The sequence below is a fragment of the Anolis carolinensis genome, chromosome 3 (genome assembly GCF_035594765.1).
Source record: "Anolis carolinensis isolate JA03-04 chromosome 3, rAnoCar3.1.pri, whole genome shotgun sequence".
NCBI lineage: Eukaryota > Metazoa > Chordata > Lepidosauria > Squamata > Dactyloidae > Anolis > Anolis carolinensis.
Window position 1 is genome coordinate 185,965,176 of NC_085843.1, and position 18,831 is coordinate 185,984,006.

At 39.8% G+C, this 18,831-nt stretch overlaps 1 protein-coding gene across 2 annotated transcripts in view; it reads right to left on the reverse strand.

The window, feature by feature from the left end:
• Positions 1-18,168, reverse strand: part of pitx3 (paired like homeodomain 3) — a 31,924-nt gene extending 13,756 nt beyond the window's left edge. For both annotated transcript variants that reach the window (XR_010004525.1, XM_062975892.1), the window contains exon 1: positions 17,981-18,168. The gene's annotated coding sequence lies outside the window, so the exon portion shown is untranslated. The remainder of the gene's footprint in view (positions 1-17,980) is intronic.
• Between the last annotated feature and the right edge of the window lie 663 nt (positions 18,169-18,831).

Below are 18,831 nucleotides of genomic sequence, written 5' to 3' on the forward strand. Positions count from 1 at the left end.
TTCATATTCCACCTTTCAGAAATTCTACCCTTCCTTTCCACTTTGTTTCTCCTCTCATATAAAATGTCCTGTTTGCTTTTGGTCGTTATTTGAACTCCAACTGAATGCAATGTTTTCACACTGTTTTGAAGACTGAAAAAACAATTAGCAACAGAATGAAAAAATGTGGTATCTCATTGGAAGCTGCTTAGATTGACTTGGTGGGTTACTCAGCCCCCTTCTACCCTTTTTTTCGTGTCAGGAGCAACTTGAGAAACTGTAAGGCACTTCTGGTGTGAGAGAATTGGCCATCTACAAGGACGTTGCCCAGAGGACCCCCAGATGTTTTGATGTTTTACCATCCTTGTGGGAAACTTCTCATATCCCCGCATGGGGAGCTGGAGCTGACAGAAAGAGCTCATCAATGCTCTCCCCAGATTCAAGCCAGCAACCTTCAGGTCAGTAACCCAACCTTCAAGTCAGCAGTCCTGCCAGCACAAGGGTTTAATCCATTGCACCAACAGGGGCTCCTCCTTTCTACACTGCTATATAATATCCAGATTATCTGCTTTGGATGGGATTATATGGCAATGTAGATTCATATAAACTAGTTCAAAGCAGATAATGTGGATTATATGGCAGTGTAGAAGGGGCCTCAGTCAACAAACTATTTGTAGTTAACTGGCCCTCCACATTTAAGAGTTTAACTTCTGCAGGTCTGATTATTGTTGGATCCGATTAATACATTATCTCGTAATCTCTATTTCACCTCGTATAATTTTATAGCCAGCTTCTGGTAGAAGTTGACCATAGACTTGCATTGGAGGACCTAGAAATTATTTAAAATATTGTATAAAATTGCATTCAGGCTAAATGTATAAGATGTATATAATATACATGGGTTTTGTGTGTAGAGTTGGTTCCCATCTCCAGGACACTTCATTATGTATGTATATGCAAATATAGATATTCCAAAATCCAACAATATCAAAAACACTTCAGCAAAAGGATACTCAACTTGTATTCTTTAACATGATAAAATCCATTTTGAATTTAAAATTATATGATGATATTACACTCATATCTTTTGGGGAGACACACTTTGGACCTGGAATGATGTCCAGGGTGGGAGAAAGAACTCTTGTCTGTTTGAGGCAAGCGTGAAAGTTGCAATTGGCCACCTTGATTAGCATTGAATGGCCTTTCAGCTTCGAAGCCTGGCTGCCTCCTACCTGGGGGAATCCTTTGTTGGAAGATGTTAGTTGGCCTTGATTGTTTCATGCGTGGAATTCCCCTGTTTTCAGAGTGTTGTTCTTTATTTACTGTCCTGATTTTGGAGTTCTTGAATACTGGTAGCCAGATTTTGGTCATTTTCATAGTTTCCTCCTTCCTGTTGAAATTGTCCACATGATTGTGGATTTCAATAGCTTCTTGGTACAGTCTGACATGGTGGTTGTCTGTGAAATGCCCAGGTAGGAAGCAGCCAGGCTTTGAAACTGAAAGACCATTCAATGGTAATCACGGTGGCCAATTGCAGCAATCACACTTGCCTCAAACAGACAAGAGTTCTTTCTCCCACCCTGAACATAGGTAAAGGTAAAGGTTTCCCCTGACGTAAAGTCCAGTAATGTCTGACTCTGGGGGTTGGTGCTCATCTCCATTTCTAAGCTGAAGAGCCGGCGTTGTCCATAGACACCTCCAAGGTCATGTGGCCGGCATGACTGCATGGAGCTCCGTTACCTTCCCGCCGGAGTGGTACCTATTGATCTACTCACATTGGCATGTTTTTGAACTGCTAGGTTGGCAGAAGCTGGAGCTAACAGCAGGTGCTCACTCTGCTCCTGGGATTTGAACCTGGGACCTTTCAGTCGGCAAGTTCAGCAGCTCAGTGCGTTAACACACTTCGCCACCAGGGCTCCTATCCTGGACATCATTCCACAGAAATATAAACCCCACTTGCCAAGTTTCCAACAGACCTCAAAACCACTGAGGATTCCTGCCATAGATGTGGGCGAAACGTCAGGAGGGAATGCTTTTGGAACATGTCCATGCTGCCTGGAAAACTCACAGCAACTCACTGTTGTTGATTTCTTTGTGACTTTGCAATGGACCTCCGAGATACTAAAGACAAAATGTGCTGCTCCTTGTCCTGTTTTAATAAGTTGCCATTGTTGTCTGTCTAGTGATGCTTTGAGGCCTAGGGTAGCAAATTTGGATGTGTTGTGATCTCAAGCATGAGCCCCCAAACACACAAAAACAAAAAAGTAATGCAAGTTCAAGCAAAGTTCATGCATTTCTTGTATACAAGAATAGGGGGAGCATAAAACATCAGTGCAGTTTTCTTACACTTGGGCTCTTAATGGAATTAAAACAGGAAGCAAGAGAGACCATTAATCACAAAAAGATAAACAGCCACTGTAAGCCTGTTCCTCAAAAGTAGCGGAGGGTCTGTCAGTGGGGTGGGATGTGTGCCGCCTGCATCCCCTCCTCCTGCTTCATCTGCCTTATCTGAATACAACTCCATTTAGTCTGGCTCCTTCGAGGTGCCAATTACTTAAATAAAAGTAGAGCTGAACACATTCAGGGTGGGGGATTCCTCAGTTGCTTTTCCAGTTGTTTGAGATCAGCAGATATGATCACCATTTCTAGCAAGAACATGGGAACGCATGTACTCATAATGACTTTATCTTTAATTATTCACAAATCATAGAATCATAGAATCTATCCAGCCCAACCCTCTGCCAAGCAGGAAAATCGCATTCAAAGCACCCCCGACAGATGGTCATCCAGCCTCTGATTAAAAGCTTCCAAAGAAGGAGCCTTCACCACACTCTAATTCTGTACTAATTTATTAATTAGTAATTAATTAACTGTTTCATGATGTTTGAATTTAATGCAAGGTTTTGAGCACTTTCAAATCTAAAAGTAGTTACTGTATATATTTTCAAATAACTGAATCACTATTCTATAAGCGTTTGTTAAAGTTTTGGAATACTGGCTGGATTTACGAACTGCATTATTTGGCAGTGTAGATCCAGCCAAAGTGAGGTACTGTATAAATGGTCTGTGAAGAAAATGCTTTACTTTCCATATGTTTTCACAGATAATTAGAGAAGTTTACAGTTGTAGTCCAAATGTATCATAGGCTCCTTCCACACTGCCAGATAATCCAGGTTATCAAAACTGAAAATCCACATTATCTGATTTGAACTGGATTATCTGAGTCTAGAGCCCCGGTGGCGAAGTGTATTAAAAGCACTGAGTTGCTGAACTTGCAGACCGAAAGGTCCCAGGTTCAAATCCCGGGAGCGGAGTGAGCGCCCGCTGTAAGCTCCAGCTTCTGCCAACCTAGCAGTTCGAAAACATGCCAATGTGAGAAGATCAATAGGTACCACTCCAGTGGGAAGGTAATGGTGCTCCATGCAGTCATGCTGGCCACATGACCTTGGATGTATCTACGGACAACGCCGGCTCTTCAGCTTAGAAATGGAGATGAGCACCAACCCCCAGAGTCAGACATGACTGGACTTAATGTCAGGGGAAACCTTTACCTTTACCTATCTGAGTCTACACTGCCATATAATACTGTTTATTATTTATTTACTTATCTATTTACGACATTTATATCCTGCCCTTCTCACCCCGAAAGGGACTCAGGGAGGCTTACATGGGTGGCATTATTTCATGCCTGAACAATAATAAAAATTAAATGCCATTAAAGCAACACTTTAAAACAACATTAAAATAACATAAGTAAACATTAGATGACTATTGTGCATAGATCCAAAGCCCAGACAATCAGATAATCATATTAACTATATTGCCCACTATATGCTGGGCCAAATGTTTGCTCCCAAAGCCAAGTTTTCACTTGTTTGCGAAATGACGAGGGAAGGGGCCAATTTAATCCTACTACAGAGAGAGTTCCACAGCTGAGGGGCCACCACTGAGAAGGCCCTGTCTTTCCTCTCTACTAGTCACCTGCGAAAGTGGTGAGACGAAGAGTATGGTCTCCCCTGAAAATCTTAACCTCCTCAATGGTTCATAGAGGGAGATGTGATTGGAAAGGTAAGTTGGGCCAGGGCCGTTCAAGGCTTTATAGGCCAAAGCCAGCACTTTGAATTGTGCTCGGTAGCAAACCACCAGTCAGTGAAGCAGATAATACGGATTTCATACAACTGTGTAAAAGGGGCCACAGAATCACAGAGTTGGAAGAGATCACAAATGCTGTCCAGTCCAGCCCCGTGCCATGCAGGAAAGGCACAATCAAAGCACCCCCAACAGATGGCCATCCAGCCTCTGTTGAAAAGTCTCCAAAGAAGGAGATTCCACCAGACTCTGAGACAGAGAGTTCCACTGCTGAACAGCTCTCACGATCAGGAAGTTCATCCTAATGTTCAGGTGGAATCTCCACTGCTCAAACCATGACACCATACTAGTCCCCAAAGCTTCATAGTACATAGATTAAAACAAAGCATGGTAGAACAGAGAGGTTGTTTAAGACAAGAAATCAGTGGGATGATAATAACGTTTTCATTGTATGTCTTTCAGATGGGAGATCAATTTTAACTTTTAATTTTATGATTATTGTTTTTAGGTGGGAGGAGGGTGAGGGAAATAGTTTTTACGGGTGTATTGGTGGTATAAGTCAGTGCTTAAACTTTTTCCAGTTGTAGCCCCTTTCCACACAAGAAATTTTTACGCAACCCCAGATATGAGAAATAGATAAAAAATCAAACATTTGCTGATAATAAATAATTTGCAAGACTTGCTAAACAAGCTTATTTTCCCTTTTGTGGAGTACATCTGAAGCATGTTCTGCAGAGTCCACTAACACTGCATGTTGCTGTTAACAGATTTGTGTAAATGGCTAAAACTGCCACTAGATGGTACACTTTTACTTTTTTCCTGTTGCCTTTTTTTTTTTTTTTTTTTTTGCTAAGGGAACCCCATTTGGGGTTGGAACCCCCAGTTTAAGAAGCAATTATATAAATGATGCATTGGGAAATTACTGGCTTTATAAATAGTACACTATAACTTATATTGTTGGAAAAATTATATATAATATAATAATATATATCAAAATGTTAGCTCAAATCTACTTTAAAAACAATAAAACAATAAAAACACACTAATTTAAACAGTTTTATCTGTCTTATTAGGATTCTTATATTGCTTTAAAAAGAGCAAGTTTTATTATTTGAGTAAGACGCTCTCATTAATTTTTAAAAAGAGGGACTACTATTTTGCATACCTTGTGGACACACTACATTTTTAAAAATTCACTAGGGCCATATTGTATTATTTGACCAGGAATCCTTACTTAGACACCTTTGGCCCCTTCTACACTGCCATATAATCCAGATTATCAAATCAGATAATCCACATTATCTGCTTTGAACTGGATTATATGTGTCTAGATTGCCTTGTAATCCAGTTCAAAGCTGATAATATGGATTTAATATGGCATTGTAGAAGAGGCCTCAAAGACAAGCCAGAGGTTATGACGAAATGTGACTGGGTGTGAAATTTGTTGGAGCAATACCCATGCTAAACCAAATCTCTGAAATTGTGGTTATGTTAACTATGATGATTCCCCTGGGATTTGAATTAGGAAAAGATGAAAAACAGCTTCTCCTTCTTTCTGCTTTCATTAACCTTGTCAGTGGGCTTCTGGTGAACGCCGAAAGAAATATAATAAGGATTAAAATCTAAATTAAATGGAAATCAACATGTCATCCATTTATTTTCATTGTACAAATATTGTAAAGTCTGTAATATTGGATTAGGAGTCTCTGGTGGCACAGCAGGTCAAACCGCTGAGCTGCTGAACTTGCTGACCGAGAGGTCGATGGTTCAAATCAGGGGGCAGGGTGAGCTCCTGCTATTAGCCCCAGCTTCTGCCAACTTAGCAGTTCGAAAACCTGCAATTGATACCGCTCCGGCGGGAAGGTAACAGTGCTCCATGCAGTCATGCCGGCCACATGACCTTGGAGGTGTCTACAGACAACACCGACTCTTCAGCTTAGAAATGGAGATGAGCACCAACCCCCAAAGTTAGACACGACTGGACTTTACCTTATAACATTGGATTACGGGCAATAACAGAAAGAGTATGCTTTAAGGACAACAGGGTATAAAGAGTTTTTCTGGTATTTCAGTAAGCTCCAGTTGTACATTTCCAGGAACATATATCCAAAGGCTTGTCTACACTGTTAAAAAAATGTGCAATCCTGACACACAATATTCTTGATGAACTACTTGTGAAGTAGTTCTTTGGGCTTTAACCTGGCTCAAACAGTCTTTCCTTTTACCCTGCAGTTTTACAAAAAAACCAGATTTTGGATTTTTTTGACATGTGGTTGGCCCTTCAGGTGGCATCACTTTGCTTTGGAATTGCTGGGAGGAGTTAGTAGCGGGAGGTGATCATTTCTGCCAGAAAGTGGTTCTTTCCGTGGTTAAATTTTAATTCTTTTTTAAAAGTTGTGTATGTGCAGATACTTGCATATCAGTATATTAAAATTAACACACACCCTCTTAACAGAAAATATATTTGCATGCATGAGGAGGAGGGAGGAAACAGAATAAAACATAATGGGAAAATTGAAAATGTGGGCTGTGCTCTAACCATGGGGTGAGTTTGGCCGAATGAAAGGTGTGGTTGGTTGTGGCAATCTCACCACAATGTTTGTCATGTGTCACTGTGGGATCAATGCGTTAAGGGAAAATGTGGTACCAAACAGAATATTTTTCATCAGTGTAGAAGGCAGTGCACTTCAGAAGGTTAAAATGTAAACTCACAGTATATAACCTGTATTACAGTATATGTAAATTAATTAACAAGTAATATAATAATATAAGGTAATTTTGTAATAGGTGGGGTGCATAAGTGCTCCAAAAAGTCAATAATCCCTAAGTTGTCATTTTTTTTTTTGCAAATATTGCCCATACTGATACCACTTAATATCAAAGAAAATTCTAATCGCCTTTGTAATACAGTAGAGTCTCACTTATCCAACATAAACGGGCCGGCAGAATGTTGGATAAGCAAATATGTTGGATAATAAGGAGGCATTAAGGAAAAGCCTATTAAACATCAAATTAGGTTATGATTTTACAAATGAAGCACCAAAACATCATGTTAGACAACAAATTTGGCAGAAAAAGTAGTTCTATACGTAGTAATGCTATGTAGTAATTACTGTATTTATGAATTTAGCACCAAAATATACGATATATTGAAAACATTGACAACAAAAATGCATTGGATAATCCAGAACGTTGGATAAGCGAGTGTTGGATAAGTGAGACTCTACTGTAAAGTAAAACATTTCAGGATTGTTAGAAATGATATACAAGAGGTTGGAATGTGCTGCTGCTATTATACTTTGAAGCCGTATCAATGGGACACATTTAAGCCAACATATTATCAGCAGTCCTGCTCAAGCCTTGCAACCATATATCTATACTCTAAAGACACCAGGTCCCATTTGATCTTGGAAGCTAAGCAAGGTGGGAGACCATCAACCAACGTGAGGTCCTGCAAGCTAGATTTCAGATGTAGGAATTGGGAAAACCACTGATGAGGATTCTTTGCCTAATGAAACCCTATGAAACTCATAGGGTCACCATAAGTCAACAAGTGACTTGAAGGCACATATATGCAAACACATACATCTGTAATGCACTCCTCTTTTCTTATTTCCTTTTACTGTTGTTATTGTTGTTGATGATGACAGAATAATATTGTTGGAAGAGATCACAAGGCAAGGCATGCATGCGTGTTTTAAAGGTCTTTCTGTCTTATGGTGATCCTAAATGTAAAAGGAAAATAAGAGGGGGGAAGCAGGGAGAGATCTGGTGCCTCGACAGTCCATTATCCAATGTATGTTTGCAATATGGTCCTTTTGCCTCTTCCTTTCATGAATGAAGATTGGACATCTGGCATTTCTCACTCCTTATATGGTAAAAGGTTTTGCTCTAGAGCGGAGTTTTCCAACCTTTTGTCTTCCCTGGGCAAAGGAAATCCTTGCAAAATAATCCTAATTATGTGCCGACTGTTCGGAGGGTCTTTTAAAATCACAGAGCAGGTCTTCTAACTTAATTGTTTGCAATTATAATGCCAATTATGGATAATACTCCGATATTCGTTCATGTAATATACTCCATCCATTCCACTGTCATCTACAAAGTTTGCACTCAAGAACCAAGTAATCAAGTTTTAAAAACCCCAAAAATATCATAATATTTTAAGTAAGATTATGATTTTGTGGTGCAATGGGTTAAACCTTTGTGCCGGCTGGACTGCTGACCTGAAGGTTGGGTTGATGACCTGAAGATTGCTGGTGCAAATCCATATGTCAGTTCTAGCTTGCGGGGACATGACAGAAGCCTCCCAGCAGGATGGTAACACATCCGGGCATCCCCTGGGCAACGTCTTTGTAGACAGCCAATTATTTCACACCAGAAGTGACTTGCAGTATGTTCTCAAGTCGCTTCTAACACGATTAAAAAAAAATCTACCTTCAGTGAAAGTGATGTACATTTTGATCTCCGTTGCCCCCATCCTGAGACTAATGCTAACCAATAGCAAATATCCAAACTCACTGTGCCTTGATTAAAGCTTCTAAGTATTGCTAAATTATCTTGTTCACTCCAAATGAGAATAAAGTTCTGCATTGCTCTTATGAAGGAAAGTGGAGAGTTGGAGCAATTTGCTACATGAACAGTTTCTCTTTTCTACATATAAACCATCACCTGAGCTATCTCCTATTTTGGAGATGTCCAGGGCAGACCTTACATGGCTTACAGTATATGGCATTAGTACAAGGGAGGGAACAAATAGATTTTGTTGGCATTCTGACTGCCCCGTACTGGAGTTGCTTTCCAGCTCAGCTGAAATAGGTTCTGACAGAAGTATTGTTTCACTCTGTTTCATTGTGTTCTATTATCCTCTGCAGCTTGGGGTGTAGCCATTAGATTGTCTCAGTGTGTTACAGATGTAATATAGATTGCTAAGTAAACAATCAGTTAGAGGTTTTTGTTGAAGCAGGTAGAAATGCTCATGGAAACAGGAGTGGGAGGAATCTTTGTCATGGTGAGATTACTTCATTAGCACTCAGATTCTCCACAGAGGCCCAGATATTTATCTGCTTAATCTCTAGAATGCTTCAAGGGATTTATCTGTTGCTCTTAACACTTTGATGAGCTCTGTAATAAGCCAAGGATCTCGATGTGTTATTTAGTTAACAATGGTTATATGCTAATTACATTTTACCTCCAAAAATGGGATGTTCTAAGCAGGTGACATAACTGAATATAACTTAATAAAATCACAATTACAGTCGAGTCTCACTTATCCAAGCTAAACGGGCCGGCAGAACCTTGGATAAGCGAAAATCTTGGATAATAAGGAGGGATTAAGAAAAAAGCCTATTAAACATAAAATTACATTATGATTTTACAAATTAAGTACCAAAATATCATGTTATACAACAAATCTGACCGAAAAAGTAGTTCAATACGCATTAATGTTATGTTACAATTACTATATTTACGAATTTAGCACCAAAATATCCCAATATATTGAAAATATTGACTACAAAAATGCATTGGATAATCCAGAACCTTGGATAAGCGAGTCTACTGTACCTGCTAAATCCTATATATCCTCTATCACATTTTGAAGGCAAATTGTTCTGCAGAAAATAGAAGACAGAAGGTGACTTGCCTTTTAGGCTCAGCATTTGTATTCCATGTTGATGGTTGAACCTTATAAAAGGAGAATGTAATCTATTGCGTATGCAACAGTGATTACAAAAATGGGAAGGAAGCACTGTATGTGGCTGTCATGATGGGACATTTCATCTCTCATGCAGACCAATACTTCTCAGCCTATCCGATATGGGGCCAGCTGTTATTCTTTCCCAACCTGCCCATTGGCTGCAACTGTTCCTTTCTTTCCTGGAAGCTCACTGGGGGGCTGGCACCTGTCCAGGGACCACCGCTTTTAATAGCACTGATGCAGACAATACCATTTGGTGAGAAGAGGCACCTTGTCATGCTGATTCATGCAACCTCTACCTGGCACACAGAGAAACATTGTATTTTGAAGACAACGCAGAAGGTTCAACTACTACAAAGGTCTGCTATCCTTCCTGTTAGTAGGTGCAAACACATCCAGCCTATTCTGTAGCAACTGTGATCATCAACTATCAGCTTTACAGTTCAGTTCAAAGTGTTACTGTATAATGCTCATGTATAAGTCTAGACAATTTTGTTAAAAAGCTGACTACAAAAACGTAGGTCGACTTATCCACAAGTAAGGTAAAAAGTAAAGCTTTCCCCTGACGTTAAGTCCAGTCATGTCTGACTCTGGGGGTTGGTGCTCATCTCAATTTCTAAGCCGAAGAGCCGGCGTTGTCCGTAGACACCTCCAAGGTCATGTGGCCGGCATGACTGCATGGAGCGCTGTTACCTTCCCACCGGAGCGGTACCTATTGATCTACTCACATTGGCATGTTTTCAAACTGCTAGGTTGGCAGGAGCTGGAGCTAACAGTACCATATAAAAATGAACCATCTCTGAGTAAAGTGGCAAAATGAGTGAGCTTTGTTTACCCCAGGAGAACCTAGAAGCACCAACCCCCTTGACTTATTGATGGGTCATATTAAAGTCCATTTTAGCCCCAGAAAACTGCCTTCGATTTACATACGAGGTTGACTGGGTATATGCCGCTAATTCATCTCCTTTAAAAGTTATTCACAATATAGTAGGAATATACAAATTTTACGAGGGTTTAATATGATGGTGCTTTCCACTTGTCATCCTCTGTCATTTTCCCATCAATTTTTCTAACTTTCCCTTATTAAAAGAAGGAAATTCGTTTTGGTGGAAAAGATAACTGCAAGGTGTATTTTCTATGGCAATACCGAATGCTCTGTCTAGAACAGTGGTTTTCAACCTGTGAGTCCCCAGATGTTTTGGCCTTCAAGTCACAGAAAACCTAACAGCTGGTAAATTGTCTGGGATTTCTGGGAGTTGTAGGCCAAAACACCTGGGGACCCAAAGGATGAGAACCACTGCTCTAGAACCACCCTCTGCCTCTTCTTATACAGCCCCGACCAGTCATCTCACAGGAGGAAAGGGCATCTGTGGCCAGGAATAGTTTTTTTAACCACAATTTTCCTAGAAAGAGGCAAGGATCCTTCCTTCCTTTCTGTTTGTTTTAAACATATTAGCAATATCGATATACCATGCAATAAGTTCTGCGAGTGGCATGTAACAAAGGTTAGAACAAATAAAAAGTGCCCTGAGTCCCTTCAGGGAGATGGGGTGGAATATAAGAATAAAGTAGTTATTATTCTTATTATTATTGTTGTTGTTGTACAACTTTACACAGATTAAGCAAAAGCTCTTTTCTGGAAGTCCAATTTCTGCTGCATTATGAGTACTGTTGGTATTATTTATTAGCTGATTATTGTCCTTCAGTGATGCATTTAACTTGTTTTACTTTGTAAGAAGCCATATTAAGCTTTGTAAACACTGTGTAGCTTGCTGTGTTTAATCCATAAACAGGTCATCAAAAGGATGTCCTGGCATCATATAACACTATGTAATATGATTTTTGGTCCTGAATTATACATGTCATTTCCTAATTGATTCTATCATAAAAACATGGAAAAAGTGTACTAAACTGCCAAAATTTTGTTTTTGAATGACATCCTACAGCACATTTTGCTATAGTTTTTCAATGAGTCTCAATCAATTCCACATAGTTTGTGGCAGATACTAAAATGAAGTTTCTACTTTCAAAGTAAGTACCGCACAATTAAACAGGAAACAACACTTTCAAACGAGGAACAGAAAAGAAAATTCAAATTTTGTTACATAGTCATAGAAAAAAACCCAGATGTCTCTCTTTCACCAAAAATGTGCTGACCTCCTTTCAAAGTGTGTGAAGTCATATGCCTTACCAGGGAAAAGTCCATTAAGGGGAAAGGGATTGAAAAGAAAATTGGTATAAAGTCCACAATTGATGGTATTTAACCTCCTCAGATCATAGCTAAAATATATAAAACCAGGAAAGTTTTATGTTGGAAATTGGAGAAGGAGAAAAAGGTTAGTTTTCAAATGTGTTAAAAAAGTATTCTAAATTTGGGTGGAAGTACGGGGAAAGGGTTTAAATGGCTTTAGATGTTTATTTTTAATAGTTTGATATTGAATCCTGTATTTGTGGGGTAAAAAAAAAGATTTTAAACTGTATATTGTATTGTTTTTGTGTGGTTTGGACCTCTCTTTAGTGGAACATAAATAAAGACAGCAACAACAACATATTGCTTAGGTCTCCAATGTTGGATAAGGATGCTCAGGTCTCTATTAATCATCCCACTCCTTTCTTCAAGTCCAGGCAAACTGGTCTCCATCTATCTACCAGGGAGCATTCATAACAGAAGCCCTTGAATTTGGGTGACAAGATCAGGAGGGAATCCCTTGTCCCAATGGTGGGAGGCATAAGACAGCATCCACAGCCATTGAGAGAGCGAGGAGGACAAGCTGTGTCCAGTTTTGGGCAACACAATTCAAGAGAGATATTGACTCTAAGCTGAAAGGTGTCCATGTCCAGAGCAGGGCGACTAAAATGATCAAAGTTCTGGAGAGCATTAACTCCTATGAGGATTAAAGAGCTGGGCACGTTTAGCCTGCAGAAGAGAAGGTTGAGATGAGACATGATGTATAAATATGTGAAAAGGTGTCACATTAAGGAGGGGAGAAGCTAGTTTTCTGCTGCCGTGAAACTAGGACTGGAAGCAATGGGTTCAAACCACAGGAAAGGAGATTCCACCTGAGCCCAGACAGTCTTTAAACATGAATTTTAAATGCGTGTCCTTTGTTTAATCTCTCTTTTGTGTATTTTAATATGTATGTTAGAGAGATACATTTTGGTGTGTAATTTTTATAGAGGAACGTTTTAATATGTATATTTGTGGTGTGTTTGCTGTGCTTATATGTTTTAATTGTTTAAATGCCTCAAGTCATGAGGAGAGGCGAGCAATAAATAAATAAATAAATAAAATTATTATTATTATTATCATTAGGAAGAACTTCCTAATTGTGAGAGCTGTTCAGCAATTGAACTCTTTGCCTCAGAGTATGGTGGAAATTCCTTCCTTGGAAGCTTTTAAACAGAGGCTGGATGGCCATCTGTCAGGGTACTTTGATTGTGCTTTTCCTGCATGGCAGGGGTTGGACTAGATGGCCCATGTGGTCTCTTCCAACTCTATGATTTTATGATATATAATATTATATAGAGTATACTATACAGTAGAGTCTCACTTATCCAAGCTAAACAGGCTGGCAGAACCTTGGGTAAGCAAATATCTTGGATAATAAGGAGGGATTAAGGAAAAGCCTATTAAACATCAAATTATGTTATAATTTTACAAATTAAGCACTAAAACATCATGGTATACAACAAATCTGACAGAAAAAGTAGTTCAATACGCAGTAATGTTATGTTGTAATTACTGTATTTATGAATTTAGCACCAAAATATCATGATATATTGAAAACATTGACTACAAAAATGCCTTGGATAATCCAGAACCTTGGATAAGCGAGTCTTGGATAAATGAGACTCTACTGTATATTATATATCATAGATTTGGAAGATTATATGATGTATAAATATATAATATATTTAGATATAATGTACAATATTACCATATTTTAATACATATCATACATTATGTATAAAATGTATTTATTTATTTACCATATTTGTATCCCGCCCTTCTCAACCCCGAGGGGGACTCAGAGCAGCCTCACATATCGGCAACAATTCTGTGCCTTAAAATAACACACAATTGGTACACATCTACATTAAAAACCAGAGAATCAAAACATCTAAAAACAATTCCATCCATTATTAAAATCACATAATCCAAAATCATAATCCAGGGGCCATTCCAAACTGTCATTGAACAGATTTTTCATTCATTTTATTGCCCTGCAGCTGTTCTCCAAAAGCCTCGTCCCATAGCCATGTTTTAACTTTCTTTCTGAAGGCTAGAAGGGAAGGTGCTGATCAAATATCATTGGGGAGGGAGTCCCATAGCAGAGGGGCCACCACTGAGAAGGCCCTGTCTCTCATCCCCACCAATCACACCTACAGAAGGAGGTGGGACCGAGAGCTGGGTCTCCCCAGAAGATCTTAATCTCCAAGGTGGATCATAGATATAGGGCTATATAGGCTAAACCCAGCACTTTGAATTGTACTCGGTAGTAAACTGGCAGCAAGTGGAGCTGACTTAACAGAGGAGTTGTATATTCCCTGTACCACACTCCGGTAAGGAATCTAGCTGCTGCCATTTGGACCACTTGAAGCTTCCAAACAGTCTTCAAAGGCATATGTAATATAACAGAATCATAGACTTGGGTGATTCTATGATATATAACTATATAATAATAAATAATAATAATATAGAGATACTATATACAGGACAATATTTAATATTATATATTATATATCATAGAATCATAGACTTATGTGTGTGTGTGTGTGTGTGTATCTATCTATCTATCTAGTACATATATTGTATGGTAAAGAGGATAGAAAACACACACACACACATATATATATATGCCGATGATTCTATATAATATATAATAATATACAGGGTGTTTGAAAAAGAACTCCTTATTCACTATTTAATTTAAATGATGAATAGGGAGTTCCTTTTCAAACACTCTGTATATAAAATGTATAATATATAGATATAATGTACAATAATATAATACAGTAGAGTCTCACTTATCCAACCTTCTATATTATCCAACGCAGTCTGTCTTTTAGTAGTCAATGTTTTTGTAATCAATGTTTTCAACACATTGTGATGTTTTGGTGCTAAATTCGTAAATATAGTAATTACAACACAACATTACTGCGTATTAAACTACTTTTTCTGTCAATTTGTTGTAAAACATGATGTTTTGGTGCTTAATTTGTAAAATCATAACCTAATTTGATGTTTAATAGGTTTTCCCTTAATCCCTCCTTATTATCCAAGATATTCGCTTATCCAAGGTTCTGCCGGACAGTTTAGCTTGGATAAGTGAGACTCTACTGTATATTTATTTATTTATTTTTCAAACTTATATGCCGCCACTCCCCTAGGGCTCGGAGGAAGGTCCAGGGTGGGAGAAAGAACTCTGTTTGTTTGGAGGCAAGTGTAAATGTTGCAACTGGCCACCTTGACTAGCACTGAATGGCCTTGAAGCTTCAAGGTCTGGCTGCTTCCTGCCTGGGGGAACAAAGGATTCCCCCTCCCCCCCATACAGCCCGGAAAACTCACAGCAATTCTCAAACTCGCTTTCCTAGAGGGCCACGTCGGCCCCACACACTTGCCTTCTAAGAATTCTTGAATCCATGGATGGATAACAATTGGTGCGGATTTACTATAATACTATTTTATTTATTTATTATTTATTACAGTACTTGAATCCCGCCCTTCTCACCCAATAGGGGACTCAGGGCGGCTTACAATAAAACCTGTATAAAAATAATACAGTTCATTCAATCAATTAAAATCAAATACAGTAGAGTCTCACTCATCCAACATAAAATGGGCCGGCAGAACTCTGGATAAGCGAATATGTTGGATAATAAGGAGAGATTAAGAAAAAGCCTATTAAACATCAAAATAGGTTATGATTTTACAAATTAAGCACCAAAACATCATGTTAGACAACAAATTTGACAGAAAAAGTAATTCATTACACATTAATGCTATGTAGTAATTACTGTATTTACGAATTTAGCACCAAAATATCATGATATATTGAAAACATTGACTGCAAAAATGCGTTGGATAATCCAGAACGTTGGATAAGCGAGACTCTACTGTACATTAAACATTCATAAAAAATATACAATTGGCACATTTTGTGTCTAAAAACTGGGTCTGTCATTGAGTTCTAAAAGGCGTGGTAGTGATTAATGCTGCTGTTATTGCTCAAAAGGTAACACGATTTTCGTTCCTGGGTTATAAATATCATTTCCTAATTGATGATCATAAAAACATGGCGGGGGGGGGGGGAGCTTGTATTAAACTGCCCAGACTTTGGTTCTATCATAAAAACATGGCGGGGAAAAAAAGCTTGTATCGATCTGCCCAGACTTTGTTTTTTTTTGTGAGACATCCTGCTCTAGTTTCAATCAATTCAACACAGTTTGCGGCAGCCACAAAAACTAAGTTTTGAAGCCCGGGAAAGGCTGAGGCATCACACGCAATTGCATCTCAATTCAGGCCGCACGATGTTGACTCAACGGGACAAACCGCAGTCTTGGGGTGTCGAAGGATTACCGGAGCTGTCGTCCACCGACGGGTTTGATTGGACCCTTTGGGCAAAGAATTCTCAACAGCACACAAATCCTCCTATGGTAGGATCATAAAGAAAGGCGCCAAAGAGACCCGCGAAGAAAGCAGCAAGGTGCGGGCAAAAAGAACCGCGTCTCGCACCAGAAAGCCTCCGGGCGCTTCCTTTTAATAGTCGGCCAAACAGATCCGCCAAAGATTCGGACGAATAAATTTCTGCAAAACCCCACGCCGGCCCGTTTTCCCGCGCCGAACGATGCCAGAAATCAATGTGCGACGCCTTAAAAAAAACCTTCTAATCTAACCTTACCGCGCTTTAAGTTCACCCCTTTGGGTTCTAATCCGAATGCTTCAATTTCGTTATAATGTCAAGGGTATAATAAGTATGACAACAAAACCGCGTGCGTTAAGGCGACTGGTTGCTGTTAGGATGAGGGATCAACGAAAGACAGTAGAGTCTCACTTATCCAACGTTCTGGATTATCCAACGCAATTTTGTAGTCAATGTTTTAAATAAATTGTGATATTTTGGTGCTAAATTATTTAAACTGCAAAAAGGCATATAAAAAGTTAAAAATGGCACATTGAAAGGTTAAAAATGGCAGCCACAAAAATGAAGTTTCTGAGGTATAACAACTACAGTAGAGTCTCACTTATCCAACATTCTGGATTATCCAACGCCTTTTTGTAGTCAATGTTTTCAATAAATCATGATATTTTGGTGCTAAATTTGTAAATACAGTAATCACTACATAGCATTATTTCGTATTGAACTACTTTTTCTGTCAAATTTGTTATATAACATGATGTTTTGGTGCTTAATTTGTAAAATCATAACCTAATTTGATGTTTAATAGGTTTTGCCTTAATCCCTCCTTATTATCCAGCATATTAGGAGCCTCCGATAGCCTAGGGGATAAAAGCCTCGTGACTTGAAGGTTGGGTTGCTGACCTGAAAGCTGCCAGGTTCGAATCCCACTCGGGGAGAGCGCGGATGAGCTCCCTCTTTCAGCTCCAGCTCCATGCGGGGACATGAGAGAAGCCTCCCACAAGGATGGTAAAACATCAAAACATCCGGGCCGTCCCCTGGGCAACGTCCTTGCAGACGGCCAATTCTCACTCCAGAAGCAACTCCGGTTGCTCCTGACACAAAAAAAAAATCCAACATATTCGCTTATCCAACGTTCTGCCGGCCCGTTTATGTTGGGTAAGTGAGACTCTACTGTACTTACTCATCAAATTAGAGCTTGGATCCACTTTAAATCCACTTTAAACCCACTTTAGGGAGCGGGCTTTCAACAGCTCAGCCAGACAGGTCCTGGGTCTCACCAAACTACAAACCCCAGAATTCTGCAGGAGGCAGAAACCGGGTTTAAAGTGGATTCATGCTCTAGTGTGATGGGGCAGTATGGTACGCCCAGGCGCTTCTTTGTTGGTGTTTGAGAATCTTAGCGTTACGTTCGGAGCGTCCGTCGGGGTTCTGCTTGCCGCAAGCGCAACGCGCTCCGAAGCGAAGTCTCTCAAAGGCAGAACTTTTCGGGGAAGAGGGACCTTACATCCTTCTCTCTCTCTTTCTCTCTGCTACGCAAACCCCAGCCCAGGGTGGAGAAGACCCCTCTACTTACGTGGAGCGCGGGCGGGCGAGAGGGCTCTTCCTCCAGCTCCTTCTTCTTCTCCTCCTCCTCCTCCTCCTCCTCCTCCTCCTCCTCCTCCTCCTCGGCCGCCCTCCTCGGGAGTCCTCCTCCCCCGGCTGGGGCCATGGGCTTTATGGCGGAGGCCATCGGCGCCCCCAGGCAGCAGCAGCAGCAGCTGTCGACGCCGGGCAACGCGAGCGCCCCGCCCCCTTTCCCCACAGGCCACGCCCACCCCCTCCCTCTACATCTAGGCTGGACAGTCTAGTCCTGACACTTTTTAAACTTTGGGAATGCAACTCCAGACCCAGCACCGCCGCTTCCTCTCGCTCCGGAAGCCTCTTTCTCTGGGCCCTTCCACACAGCCCCATATCTCAGAATATTAAGGCAGGAAATTCCACAATATCTGCTTTTATTATTATTTTCATCGTGTCAGGAGAGAACCCAGGGTACAAGTTTTAATGTACAGTAGAGTCTCACTTATCCAACATAAACGGGCCGGCAGAACGTTGGATAAGCGAATATGTTGGATAATAAGGAGAGATTAAGAAAAAGCCTATTAAGCATCAAAATAGGTTCTGATTTTACAAATTAAGCACCAAAACATCATGTTATACAACAAATTTGACAGAAAAAGTAGTTCATTACACATTAATGCTATGTAGTAATTACTGTATTTACGAATTTAGCACCAAAATATCACAAAGCATTGAAAACATTGACTACAAAAATGCTTTGGATAATCCAGAACGTTGGATAAGTGAGACTCTACTGTATTTTTTTTATCGTGTCAGAAGATAACCCAGGGTACAAGTTTTAATGTACAGTAGAGTCTCTTTTTAAAA